At 29.3% G+C, this 15206-nt stretch overlaps 1 long non-coding RNA gene across 1 annotated transcript; it reads right to left on the bottom strand.

Moving 5' to 3' along the window:
* Nucleotides 1-12460: 12460 nt before the first annotated feature.
* LOC111035597 lies at nucleotides 12461-14965 on the bottom strand. The gene is made up of 3 exons (XR_002604660.1): nucleotides 14828-14965; nucleotides 13881-14137; nucleotides 12461-12569 (listed from the first exon to the last, which is right to left on the bottom strand). It is a non-coding gene; the product is annotated as an uncharacterized LOC111035597 (long non-coding RNA).
* Nucleotides 14966-15206: the final 241 nt, after the last annotated feature.

Raw genomic sequence — 15206 nt, forward strand, 5'->3', positions numbered from 1 at the left:
GTATACAACTGTAAAACTTTTTAATAAAATATAATTTACAGTAGTGAAATATTAAAAACTAATGACAAAGCAAAATGATATTATATAGCATCGTAGTATCCTTTTTGTCGAGCTTCGAGCGAATCATCAGATAAAACTTTCAAACTTAAATTAATTAAACAAACTATTGGAGAGTAAGCAATATTCGAGCACAAAAAAATATGTAAATATAGTGTCACGAGTAACAAATTACAATTAAAGTAATTTTAAATTGAAAATAATGATTTATTTTTTTTTTATAAAACGGCCTAGGGACGCAAACATAATACGTAAAATAAATTGTTCGTCCGTACAAATGCTGTGTATAATAAGACGTGTATAATGTGTATGGTACACTGTAGTGCTTGCATGAGGTACCACCTGTGTGACGGTGTAATGGATTTTGACGAAATTCGATCAAAACGAGGAATAATTCAGTATGCCGACGCACCACGGAGTGAAACGATTACGATTTATATTTACGATTCAATTACTTTATACACTGGCTGATTATACGTATTATATTGTGTGCTCTGGTTAATAAAAGCTAGAACAGGTACTCCCCGCAATCAGCATATTATGTATTATACCAGTTAATGCTTATTCCGTCGTCAGTCTAAAATAACTATTACATAATTTCAACTCGAAGACTTATCGACATCGTTCCCCGTTGCCAAACTATTCAATTAAATTACTGCAGTATTTTGGGTTTCTAATGCAAATAAATGTTTAAACAATGGTTTTTAAGCCTCACACGGTATCTATGCCGCGTTATAATTTATTTATTCTTCTTATTTTGTGAAGTATATACCTATTGCATATTAATAGTCTCCAAAGGATGAGCAATGAGCATTGAGCACATTATTTATTTCATTCATTTTATTCATTTAATTACTGCTGCACAATATAATAATTTAGTACTGATTATCTATATTGACTATTATACCATTACCACTGCAATGTAACAATGTACAATATAAAACTATTTTATACATACATTAATTTTTTATGAAAAATATTCATTCTTTTGACTATTGGTTAGTTTATCCCGTTATAAGGAGAAGTATATTTTTATCACTCGGCAAAGGACATAATAATTAAAATATCCATAGTTATTTTTTTTTTTAAGTATTTTCCGTCTTCAGAAAACTAAGGGCTTGTGTATATAAAACTACTACACGTTGAAGAGTAAACGAACTCACCTCTTGACGATATTATTTCCGTTGGTAAATTAAAAACGTACTTCACAGTAGGTAGGTAGTTAATGGAAATTACGTTATTGGTTCAATTCTCTGTAAAAAAAAATAAAGTAATAATAATAATATAATGTTTCAAACAACAATTTTTTAATAAATATTACCGTGACAAAGTTTAATATATTATTTATTAAATATTTTATGTTGAGCAACGTCGTCCTAGGCCTTTGATCATTGCTCATTTAAGGTCGTTTTTAATTTATTTTTAGTTAATTCAAACCATAATGCTGGGCAATCTTATAAATGTAAGTCAATATATTTTTGTATCATTATCGATCTACAAAAAGCAATTTTCGGTAAACGTCAAGCATATCATCAAAAAAAATCTTTTTGAAGCACAGTGATCAATAGTTTGATTTATTTCCTACACTCTTATGTTTGCTGTCTTACATGTGACGTATTATTATTATTTTTCTTGGCAATACTATTTGATTATTACTTATTAGTTTATACAATTGTACTACCTATGAGGATATTTTTTTTCCTCACAGAGTCCTAATGTGATTATGAAGATGTTTTCCATTCTAAAATATTTTGATCAATTAATTTTTATAATTGTTAATCCTTAAGCTATCACTTTAGGTTTAAATGTATGAGTTTATATTTATAATGCATGGAATGCCTATCCATACATTCATAGCCACCAAACGGATAAATTGAACCCAAAATAAGTTTTTAAGAATTGTATTATTCCGTCGCTATTTTGACATTAACATCAAGTATATTTTATCCGATAGACACGGTGAGTTTGATGTATCTGTTATATTAAAACGACATAATGGCTTAATCGTATTCTGCGGATTTGTTGAGTTTCATTTAATACAACCGTTTGTTCAGCATCCGTCGTAATGCAAAGCGTCTTTGTATTTTTGTTCTCTACGAAAACTATATTATATGGTGATACTATTTTTAATATCGCATATATTTATAATTGACTATCTTATATTTTTTTAGATAAAACCCAAATCAATATAAACACATTAGTTTTCTTAGTATATAAAGGATCTTCCTAATTATGTGTGACAAAAATGGTGGGGTTTCTGATGGTTCTTGTTAGGATTTTAGGATATCATGTTTCATATTAATAATAAACGAGTAAATTGATAATATAATAATAGTAATAATAATAATAATAATAAATAATAATAATAATAATAATAATAATAATGATGATGATGATGATGATGATGAGCTGCGTGGATAAAGCTTGACTACGATGACGTCATCACGCGAGTACATATAATACCTTCGCATTACTTCATGTGCTCGTGATATATATATTATACGGTTATAATACATGTATATTATATATTATTTTGCCACCGCCTTCGTTTCCGTCGTCCCTCGTAAAGGCTGATTGTACGCGGGCGAATGTGCTTTATATACTTCAAAGGAGAGAGTTTTAATGCGTTTGGTTGGGTTCGGAAGCCTCTAAATATGTATACAGTAAACATAAATACATACGTATGTATATGATCACGTCTTGTCCTCACCAAAGAGGAAGGGTAGTTATGTGTACGAGAGAGCTTTCATACGCTTATTTATGCTGCTGTTGTTGTTGTTGTTGTTGTTGTTGTTATTATTATATTATTATTATTATTATTATTATTATTATTACAAGCTATCGAAACTACCACCGTGGACACAGCTAGTTGAATTTTACGCGATACGAATATATCTATATGACTTGAGATAACATTCACTGCTATTTTTATATTACCGTCTTATCAATCCGATGTATAATATTTCGCAAGTCACATAAAATGTTGTATATAAGTCAAAGTGTTGCCCATAATAATCTATTATTTTTATAATATCATTGTATCGACGTGTTAAATGAGTAACAGGGTAAATTTATACTATCTAATGACTAGTAATAGCATCTTAAAAAAAAGTTACACTTGCAGTAATAAAACTCATACACGGTGTTGAAATACGCTTGTATCAATACCTACAAGAAATATATTGAACCATAATATTAAAATAGATTAAAATACCACTCGCCAGAGTATGTAGAACGTATGTAAGTCACATATTTTTACTGTATAAAATTGAAATATTTTCTGCAATAAGTTACAGACGGCGTTTTATAATTATTATATAGGTAAGATATATTGCAGCATTTTGGAGGCACCACGAAGTTTCAACTGTCTGGATGTGATAGCAATGGTTTAAAAAAAAAAAAAAATTATAATGGGATTATGGATCTCAGACGTGAAATTTTAGACAGGCCGCGAACTTTTCTCGGTCGCTTTGAGACGAAATTCACTGGTGTATTGAAGCAGCAACGAATTGCAGGTGAGTATATATTATTATACCCCTCACACTATCCTTTTATGCAACTAGTAATTGAATGAACAACCACAGCACAATGAAAGTACAATGGAGAAGAATTCTAAGAAATTTAATTAGTTTGATTGAGACATGGCTTGTGGTAGTCTCAAAGGTGGTGTACCTTTGAATTTTAAATGTATGGTGTATATTCGTATGGCGGTGTAGGAATATGATTGAAGTTTATGTAAACTGAGAACGAAGCAATAATAGTGTAGAGCATTCGTATTATCGATGTCATAAAAAATTAAGTACGATGCATTAAACTTTTTTTTATTTTTATTTTAAATAACTAAAGTCACTTATATACAATCGTAGATGGTAAATATTATAGTAATTGTAAGAATAAATTAATGTATAAGAGAACTGAAGAAAATTGTGAGATGAAAACATAATATAGTATTACAAATGCTCGGTGTGTATAGTGTATACTACATAGCATATTTTATTAATATTATACCTGTCGTATGTCAGCAATAACATGCCCCGGAGGAATATCGAAACGCAATATTAGACATAATATTATAACTGGATAGGCGTCATGGAACGTCAATTTCTTTTCGATAAGTATTTATTAACGAGTTGACGTATAAAATGTCATTTTGGAATCATTTCCACAAAAAAAAAAAAATATTGAAAATGATGGTTGCCTATTCTGCAGATATAAATACATTTAAATGTCGGCGTTTGTACAACAGTTGTACGGTTGATAAGATAAATCGACCGTGTTTACATTAGTAAATTATGTATAGGTAGTAGCTACTATTTGAAATAATCAAATATAAAACTGATTCATACGACCTATACAATTTTAGTACCATAAACATAAGTGATGACGGTACAAGATGAGATTTACATACCATGGAACTTGGGTAGGGAAGCCACCCACTGAATTCCGACGAAAGACTTTCAGAACGAAACCTTCCTCATCCGTGGAGCTTTACACACATCGTATTGTTTTTAATTCTTATAGAAGGAACTGTTTTCGTAAGCATAGACATGTTAATTGAGCGACTTATGAATATGCGCTTACGGAATTTAATTAATGGATTTTATCTTTATCGACTTTAGGTAGCCGTGAAACGTAGACTATAGATAAGCCCATGGAGCAGGTGTTATGTAATGTTATTACAATAATACGTTTTGTTGTTTTTACCAGTTGATTAAAAATGTCGTGGTCATTATAATTTGCAACGGATCGGTGTACTTAGAAAATTATATTGGTATACATTTCACTTGAAAATTATTACTCTAGAGCCGAAAAACAATACAAATGTCGGAACAGTGAGGCACGTGGTGACTTAGATCACAGTGCTTTATAAAACAATATTTTTCATTTAAAAATAAAATAAAATAATAATCCTCTGAATAATTTAGACATTTAAGATTCTTTTTTCGTTTTTCAATTTAACTCAAGTTATGATCATTTTAAAATGTACGAACAATTTACTATTTTAAAATGCTCATAATTTTAATCAAAATTGAAATACAGAAAAAACCCAATGTAATCGAGTAACTAATATTCTTACTTCTAAATTTGGTTATAGGCCAATTCCCTCCAAGATTAATTATAACACAAATTAATTATTTAGAATGTAACATTTGTTATTATGTTATACGTTTGAAAGACGGAGACAACACATGCAGGTATGGCGTCCTTTTAGTACGTAGAAGCTGATGCATTTTTATTTTTTAGTACAAAAATATGTCTCACATGATGAACTCTCACATATCAAATAATATTATCATTATAAATTTAATGGCCATTGATTAGTTCTTACTTTACTCGAAACTTACACATTTAATATTGTGTTAACATTTGGAGCATAGGATATGGCTGCACAGCACAATGACCACCAGCAGATTTTAAAAAATATCACATAAGCTAAAGTGCAAAAATTGAATAAAATATTATTATTAAGTTATAAATAAATCCTATAGCAATTTGAATCGAATACAATATACAATGATTTTTTAGAGTAAGCTTACTAGGAGTGTTTGAAAACCTCGACGGTAAATAAACATTAACTATTAACGGATATAAAAAATAAATACATTTAATTAATGGCAACAAAGTACGAACAAGATACTAATTATTATACTTTGTTTAAATTATCCAGAATGAGCAAAAAAGAACTGGCTCAACAGACTTTGATTTAGAATAAAGAAAAATAAATAGTATTAAAATAAAAAAGGTTGTACAAAATAAATTGGGTTTATGTGGTGAATCGAACTGCAATATTTTTTGCTATTCATTTGTAAAAACAAACAAATACCGAAAAGCCGAAAAAATCCTTAATTTTGTACTTCAATTTTCGGACGTTTATTTTTTTTTTTAATGGAATCCAGCGAGAATTTTCATCCAAAAAACATTATATTGCTAAACTTAATGAAAACAATGACTGTTTAAAAAAAGTCTTAAGTCGCTTATTAAATTTTATAATTAAAGTATTTTTAACATAATGCAATATATCCACTACTAAAATAACAAGTTTTTTTCAGTAAAAAAAAAGAGGTAATAGTAAACATAGTAAAAACTTTAACTTTTTGTTTTTGTTTTTGTGGAAAGTATGATGTATGACTTTTATATTGGTAATGAACATAAATAAATTATTATGCCATAAATATCTATCGTTCAAACATTTCTAACTTGTTGAGATGATTAATAAAAGTAAGAGACAAAATCATTTTTTCTTAAAAAAAAAGTCGTTGGTTTGATATTGACTGAGATGAACATTTATTAGTAAACACATTTGAAATGTATTCAAATATCTCATTTTTAAAATATCAAATAACAATGTAATGTGAATAGTTCATATTTAACAAACTTCAACTTTGTGTGTATTTTTTTTCCCTTGAAATGTTAAATTTAAATAAATGCAAGATTACTTTATGAAGTATAAATAGGAGATAACAAGAAAGTAAATGAGATTTTTTCGTTCAAAATAGAATGACAAACAAAATGCTAATGCACGTTAAATAAACAAAATATCCTGAAATGGTATTATACATACATACTACATAAATATGGATGCGATTTAAAACTTCTCAAATTATATCTAAATGACTTTATAGTTTAAATAACGTGTGTTAAAAATTAGAAAATGTCATATTAACTATATTAAGGTTTGAATAACAATTATTTAATCATCGTGAAAAAAAGCCACCCTTTAATGCTCAAAACAATCTCAGAACAGATTCACAGACATTATAGATAGACTATATTATAATATTTTGACAAAACTCAAAATTTTACAAATATTATTATTTTTTAATTTTTATTCATACTATTGATCACTGGTACTTACTAGTAAGTTGTATGTGGTAACTGTTGAGACTAGACCAACGCATTGTAATATTTAAAAATATTATAATTGCAACATAGTCGTACTTAGATACATATTTTTATGCGATAACTATTGATTGAAACACCTAATGGACAAACAGCAACCCTGATAAACTCAATCTAATTGTTACCCAACAGGAGTAGAGGGCTATAATTTCCCGATAAGGGAATAAAACTACCAAACGGGCCACTAAAGAACAGGATATGTGCTCCACAAATGAGGACTAAGACCCTCACCTAGATGTGAAACATGAAAAGAAAACTGCTATCTACATCACCGATGAATGTAATATCCGGTGATAACAAGGTGGAATTAAAAGAACAACGCATAAGCACAGAGTCACTACAGACGCAATGCAATAGAGGAATATCCTGGACACACGAGTTTAAAAGAAGATCTATGCCCAACACACGACCATTACTAGTCAACATATTAAGTATATCATCTTTTACTACTTATAATTTATTTATTCATTTTACTTATTTACTTATTTTATAATATCGTGTTACGTTAAATAATTGTGAATGTCATATGGCTATGCATTTAAGTACTCATATGTAGTACAACATCCTAGCTGCAGCGACACGGTAGTGCTGCGAGCTAAGTAAAAAAAAAAGGAGAAGGCTTAGCACACTACCGTAACAGAAACCTAAATATACCTATATAATATTTTGGTATTGTTTATTAAAGTCTACAGGTTTAAAAAATCTACAAAATCGTTAGAAGAGGTATCAATCGATCGAGAAAATCCTGGGTTAGGTGCATCTATAATTTGCAATGGAATTGGTTTAATAATATTTCAGTAATGAACAGTCACTGTGCGTCACGACGGCGAATTTTGTTTATATCGTATCTCTAGGTGTAATATGACTTCACGTAAAATGTACTATAACTATAGTCGGTAGTGTAACGGGGCTTGGGAACATGTTATATTTAGATAATTCAGTGAGGGTTGTCAGAGCTCTTTGAATTGTATTTTAACCGTAACTCGGGAGGTTCAAGAAAGATAGATCAAATATTACGTTTCAGTTGATATGTGTTATATTTCATATTGTTACACAATAAAATACAACAACCTTAGTTACATACCTATTAAATCTAGTATAACGAAAGACTTACTAATTTTATGGTCATCTGGAGTTCCATAGTAGCGGGCTTCTGTACTTGTCCCTGCACTAACGAACTTAACATTGTGTGTGTATGACAATTATTTGTGTATTTGTGTACCAGGATGACTATAATATGTTTATAAGACTACTTCCTCATTATCAATACTTACATTTATACTTAGCAGTTTAGTTTTAGTTTAATTTTAGTTAAAATAATTCATATAATAAATAAATACACATAACTAAATTTTGTTGAATTTTGATTATAATTACTTATATACGCATTTTACACATTAGACCATTTACTAAAATTCCAACTTATATCACACATTTTTAAACATTTATCTTTAAGTTTTTTTCACTTAGCGTTTTTTTACACGGAGTAGGTGGTGTGTTTTTGTAGGGATATATAAATTACATCAAATACTAAGAGATGGATTCCATATTATTCATAAATCATAGTATGCTAATCTGCAGTTGTATAGAATATATTTCATTTTTTCACGGTAGAAGTGGAAATTAATTTTAAAAGACTAATAAAAGAAACAGTGTCACTTTTTGGTCAGGACTTTTTGTATAAGTATAATTTGTATATTTAATATATATATATTTATTTATTTATTTTGTTAATGATAAATGTCACCAGTGTTGTTCAAGACAATTTAAATTATTTGATGCCTGAGTTAAAGTTTTTAATAATTGGATTTGAATAGGAAATAAGGAGGTTTTTACTTTTTATTCAAATAAGAAGATTATTCAGAAATAAAGTTAATGTGAAAATCGGAATGAAATGTACAATTTGAAACTTAAACAGATGCTTCCTTTATAATTTAGTGACTGCTGGATTGAAGATTTTGGATTTTGTGTATGTTTGAAGCTGCAGCAGCACCGCACATTTGTTCACCCAAATCCTAAGTCCATATTCTCATTAATATAGGACTAGTTTAAACTTCTTATTAAGTTTTAAATTTAAATAGTAGAGTCTTTCTTCTATAGTCCAGAACTAGTTAATTGATTTTGTTGGGGGGTAACCTGGCGAGGCGTTGGTCGAGAATTAGACTAAAGTATTTAGATGAGTTTTAAATAATTTTTTTGTTTTAATAGAAGCGTTAGTGGATACGTTTTTATGAAGAGGTAACGTAATGTCGGAGGACTTGTTGGTATTATTTTAGAACAATAATATTAATACGTTTATAGTATATTAAGGGCAACCACAAACACACATACGAAAAAGGTCTTTTGAAGACCAAAACATACAGATTTTGACAGAAACGGGAGTATGATAAGGGACAATAACATCTCGATAACCACTCATAATATGGCGATGATGTGATGATTCCTCCCCATGCCATAAAAACTCGCCAAACGAGTAAATTATATATGGGTGAATTTTGTCAATAATAATCAGTATTCTTTCCATTTTTGAACCTTCAACATTTCTCAAACTAAAAAAGAAAATCGAAGAATCAAGACAACGAACCAACAAGGCTGGTGACCTTGCAGCCAGCAGCAGCCCCAATATTCATAGGTGCGCGCACAAGAGGGGGGGGGGGGTCGCGTCAAATGTGGTGATTTTATAAATTGGCTTACACAATCCAACTATAGGAGGAAAACTATATATATTGTAATATTGTTAAATCATTGAAAACATTTATGGTTACCTATATCAGTAACTAGCTGTTCTTGCGAACGGTCATTTTCCAAGCTCAGTAATTGTGAAAATCAAGTTACGCAGTACCATAACACAGGATCGATTGGATGGCCTGCTTACTATATTCATTGAGCAAGAATTTGCGTATAACATAAAAATTGATGATGTAATTGATACATTCAAAAACCTTACTCCTGTGGACAGAAGGATGGAGTTGTTTTTTAGGATTTCTTATGTTATATGAATTGTGTAAGTTATAATGATTTTTTTTATAGTTATTATTATGCTGTTTCAAGTTATTATTATTATTCATTTTTATTTTAATAATGTATTATTTTTACGTACCTATTTTAATACATTTAAATAATATTTATTTTTATATTTGCATATTGAATTAAATAAATACTCTATACAATTATCAATTAAATAATTAGTTATACTAGTAATTATTAGTACAAGAATCTTTGATTCAGACTTTTTAAGGGGCCTCCCTGCGGACAAAGTCTGTTCACGCTTATGCCACCAGTGACATATAAAATCCGTCGACGACCTCAGCTCCCCTCCCAACGAAGCAACAGACAGCAACGTTCCATACTCGCTGACGGCCAAAATCCGACTAGTCTTCTACGAGGTTCCTAAAAATTACCCTATTCGGGTCAACCACCAGTTGTCACACACCAAGCTCGCCTGTCTTGGCCACGTTCTCTGGACGATACCCATGGATCGTACTCCTCTTGTATAAGCGGGCCCGACTTGTATGGTGTCGGTCCCAACCCTATACTTATATATTTCATGTGATAACATAAAACATACCACGGATTGTAAGAGAATATCGATTGTCACCAGACAATCGATCTTCAACCCTGTGTTATAACATACTTAATATTTAAATAAAAATAAAACAACCATATATGTACTGAATACCTCACGCTTTCTTGTTTAATAAGAGACGACGACGTTTATTCCGACGTGTACCGTAATACCATTAGATATCAGTTTATTTCAATACCTAACATCTTAACACGGCAAACTAAAATTATGGTAAATAAATTTAAGTAGATTAATAGTATATTAAAATTGTAATTGTAGGTGGTTTTTTCCGGCGTTTTGTTTTTTTATTTTGAGTGTATTGTATTTCCAACTGATTATCATAAAAATTAGGGCTGAATTTAGCAATATAATGTTGATATAGATTTGTAGAAAAATGTATGTTTGATAATATATGAAATATTTCAATGTTTGAAATTGATGGTTACACTTTAAGCGATTAAAATATAACAACGAATAGGTATATGGATACACGAGCACGGGGTTTGGATAATTTGGCGAGTGTCTTTGATTTGTTTAAGCTATCAAATTATCAAAAGTCCGGGAATCCCAAAACGAAGCAGTTATTCCTTCAAAAACCTGATTCCATCCGATTAACCATCGTATCACAGTTGACCGAATTTGAATCAAATGAAAAATTGGCTTGAAGTGAAGAAAACAATTTTAAAAGGTTAAGGGGCGAATTATATTTCCCTTCGGAGTCTGTAAGTATGGTGCAGGATTTATCGATAATCGTAGAGAAGATAGGCAAGAGAAGGTGAGAGCTACTGCAGTTAATCTGGACGATGTGAATTTATTATCGGACGATGGCACATGGACCGTGAAAGATACACGAGCTTCGCGGCCCGATCAAATGGGCTGGACGGAAAATAGATTTCAGACGACAATCCGTCAAATTACGGACAAACTGGCGTGCTGAAAGACGGAGACAGTGAAAGGGAAACGAAAACGTTTATCAAAACGCAAATAATTTTTCTCCTACAATAAATGTTTATAATATATTACTATTTATTATCAAATCACAGATACCATCGATGACCTTTTTCCGTAAGATTTGGCACCAGCTATGGCGTTGTTCGACGCGCCTTACCATATAATACACATATAATATATTATCTTTAAATATAAATTATATATATATATAGGCACATTATATATTATTATCACCTTTTTCACTGGACTTAATCAGCTACTTTATTTAATATTTAACCTATGCGTGTTTTACAATTTTTGATCAGATATTGCGCTCTTTTGAAACAATAATATGTTATGGGGCAGCAATAGATATTTAATGTATATAGCATAATGCAGTTTGATAGCGTAACTAGTCAAACGAGATAAAAGGTTCAAAGATTTGCTTTTATTGTTATAAACTCTAATAAATATTTTTATCTATGGGCCCAACCACTCGTTTATCGCAATATTTGATATTACTGCATACGTGTATAACACACATTTTAGTTTCACTATAAAACATTAGAATATTAATATTATATAATAATATCGTATGTTATTGTACTCTACAGCAGTGATATCGTTAGATATTATATTTGATTATACCTAATATAAAGTTAAAATTAAAATAATCGAATATGATTTTAGCTTCATGTGCTTCATCTGATATAGTTGACTGTTTTATACACAATTTGAATCCTGGATATTTTTATTTAAGGTTAACCTAATGAAAAAATCTAAAGGCTTTTCAGCCACAAAACCATATTTTTTAAGTAGATACCTTTTCGGATTATTTTTCACTTTGAATAAAACACTTTAATAATACATTTATTTGACAACAGAAAAAAAATGCAATAATAATAATATTATAAAAATGTCAAAAATCAATTTATAATTGTTTTTAAAATAATAAGATTAAACAAAAATCTGTTTTTAATACTATTTAAATTTACTTAATTAGGCGCAGTCCATACCATATATAACGTACATCCACATAATATATTATAATATAACTGCCAGTGAAAAAATTATGTATGTCGGACCATTGTGTAGCCACCTCCGCATTTTCTGGTACCTACATAAGGACAATCATAGTACGAAATAAAAATAGTAATGCAAAGCAAAATAAATTATATCTTTTTTCTGTTTTTATCTTTCTAGTGAGATATTATAGTAAATTGTTTTAAAATTGTTTAGATTCATATAAAATAAAAGAAACATGTAATCAAAATATAAACCTTTTATAGTTCTTTGACGTTTAAATGAGTTTTTTTTATTAAAAAGCAATGTTTTTAGGACATTCAGAAAAAAATACAATCTGTATTTAATTTCACGTAATATAGTATTAACTTAATATTTTTTCTTTAAACAGTATTTACTCTGCACTGCAGTTAATTTAAGTAAGAGATAGTTTTAGAAATATAAAACGACGTTAATGATCATCTTAAGAGTCGCCAATGAAGTATGCAAAAAAACTGTTACACTATTGAACTGCAAGAAGTAAATTAAAATAAATAATTTATTATATATAGCTATAAGCAATAAACAAAATCTACCGAATAAAATCAAAATACAATACTGCAGTATTCTCTATACCTATATAATCTGTTATTAAAATGAAGCGGAATTCAAAAGGAACTTTTTCGCTCGCTAAAAGAATATTAAACTATATATTTTTTTTTAATATCTCATTCAGAGTAATTTTTATACAGTCAATGGATCGAAAATATAAAAATAAATATATTATACAGAACGAGCATATTGAATAAACCATGTCATAGAATTATAAGATTGGAAATGTTTGAAACGCGTGGTTTTTTTCGAATTCTATGAGCGAATGTCATAAGTTGACAAAGATGAAATGTACAAATGCGAAATATAATATAATATATGTATAACATCTGTAAATACAAATAAATATTATGTAATTTTAGCTCCAAATTATTGACTGTTAAACGTGAATCTCAGCTAAATGTTCAAAAACATAAGTGTTATAGTACATAGGTACAATTTCACGTATCCAGACAGTCTAAATAATCTAAACTCTAACCACGAGAGGGTTTTTTTCAAACAGTGGTATACCTTTCAATTTTGTTTCTTTGTATTTCTATTTATTATAAACTTAATGAAAATAAATGGTTTTATATATTGACCTTCCTCATTATACTATATGCAATACAATTTCGCATACACCAAAAATAAGCAACAACATATTTATCATATTATATTATAACAATATGTTTAAAAAAAATCATTTATCTACCTACAGTAAATAATTTTTTCGATTTAAATAATAATTATTGTTAATCACGATTACAATATGCATTGATACTGTTTTACAACAAATCAACAGTTTGAATTTCTCACTTCAAAGTTCTACACGTACCCACTTCAATTATCTTACAAAGTTTAGCTGAAGTTGTTACTCTAATTAATTGATCTTCTGTCACAACAATACGTCATAATTTTTGTCTTTGAAACATCGGAGAGAGTTTGCTTTGTTGAAGTGCAGAACACCGAACAGCTCCTTGGCATTTATACAGTGAACAAGTGCTATGAGTATTAGCATTATAAACAGCACACGAGTCAATCTTTAATATATTGATTAGTTAGTGTGATGAGTAGGTTCTTGATTTATTTGATCTAAAAACATTAGAAATATAATGCTCTATAAAAATTACATTTATGCTCTTATTTTATAAAAATATACTTTTTTAATTAAAAAATTTTCAAAAAAAAGTATTTTATTTCCTATTTGTTAATATTAATTTTAAAGTATTAGTATTTTTCAATAGTATCACGGTTTTCAATCTGATAAATTGCACTTGTGTGCTTTCCAGTCTACGAATGTTGAATAACTATTTTTTGCCATTAACTTTATTTTACATTATAAACTAAACATCTAAACTCTAAAAAACATTGCACCTTTATATTAGATTCAGCTAAAATGTTGTTTAGCCTACTAGACGTTGTTGTACTAATTTTCAGCATTTTAAACATAAACTATTTATTTATTTCGCTCACTCCAATCACATAAAATACAGAGTGTGGCGTAATGGACTCCCACATTTCTGAAGTGATTTAAAAAAAAAACTTTACAAGATATAGAGAAAATATTTTATTTTTAAAAACATCGTTATATGAGATTTTTAAAATTATTTTCTAAAAATGATATCGTCCAAACGATTGCCTTGACGAGCGACGAACATATGAAGCAGTTTTCGAAAGTCGTCCATCACTCTTATCAGCATATCGAATGGAATTCCGGAGATTTCTTGACGGATAGTCTCCTTTAGTTCTTCAATGGTTCTAAGTAAATTTTAAGTTTCGTACCCAATTAAAAATCGCCTTCCAATCAGGAACACTTTCGTTTGGATTTAAACCGAACCGAGAGCGAAATGCTCTCTGTGTCGCAGTCACATATTTAAAAAAAATGCCTCGATAACGAAACCACGTTGTTCACCAAACCACAGCATACTGATGATTAAAACCTTATAATAACCTAATCCAGAGAAATAAACTCATTAGTCTAATCAGTTTGATTACGCGCTAACGATTATTTGAAATATGGGAGTCCATTACGCCGCACCCTGTACAATGAAACAGATGAAAAACATGGTACTCAAAAACGTATTATACATTATGTAATATGCATTTAAAAACCATCGATATGCAATGAAAAATAGTAAAATACAAAAATATGCAGTGTACA

Source organism: Myzus persicae, unplaced genomic scaffold, assembly GCF_001856785.1.
Source record: "Myzus persicae strain clone G006 unplaced genomic scaffold, MPER_G0061.0, whole genome shotgun sequence".
Classification (NCBI taxonomy): Eukaryota; Metazoa; Arthropoda; class Insecta; order Hemiptera; family Aphididae; genus Myzus; species Myzus persicae.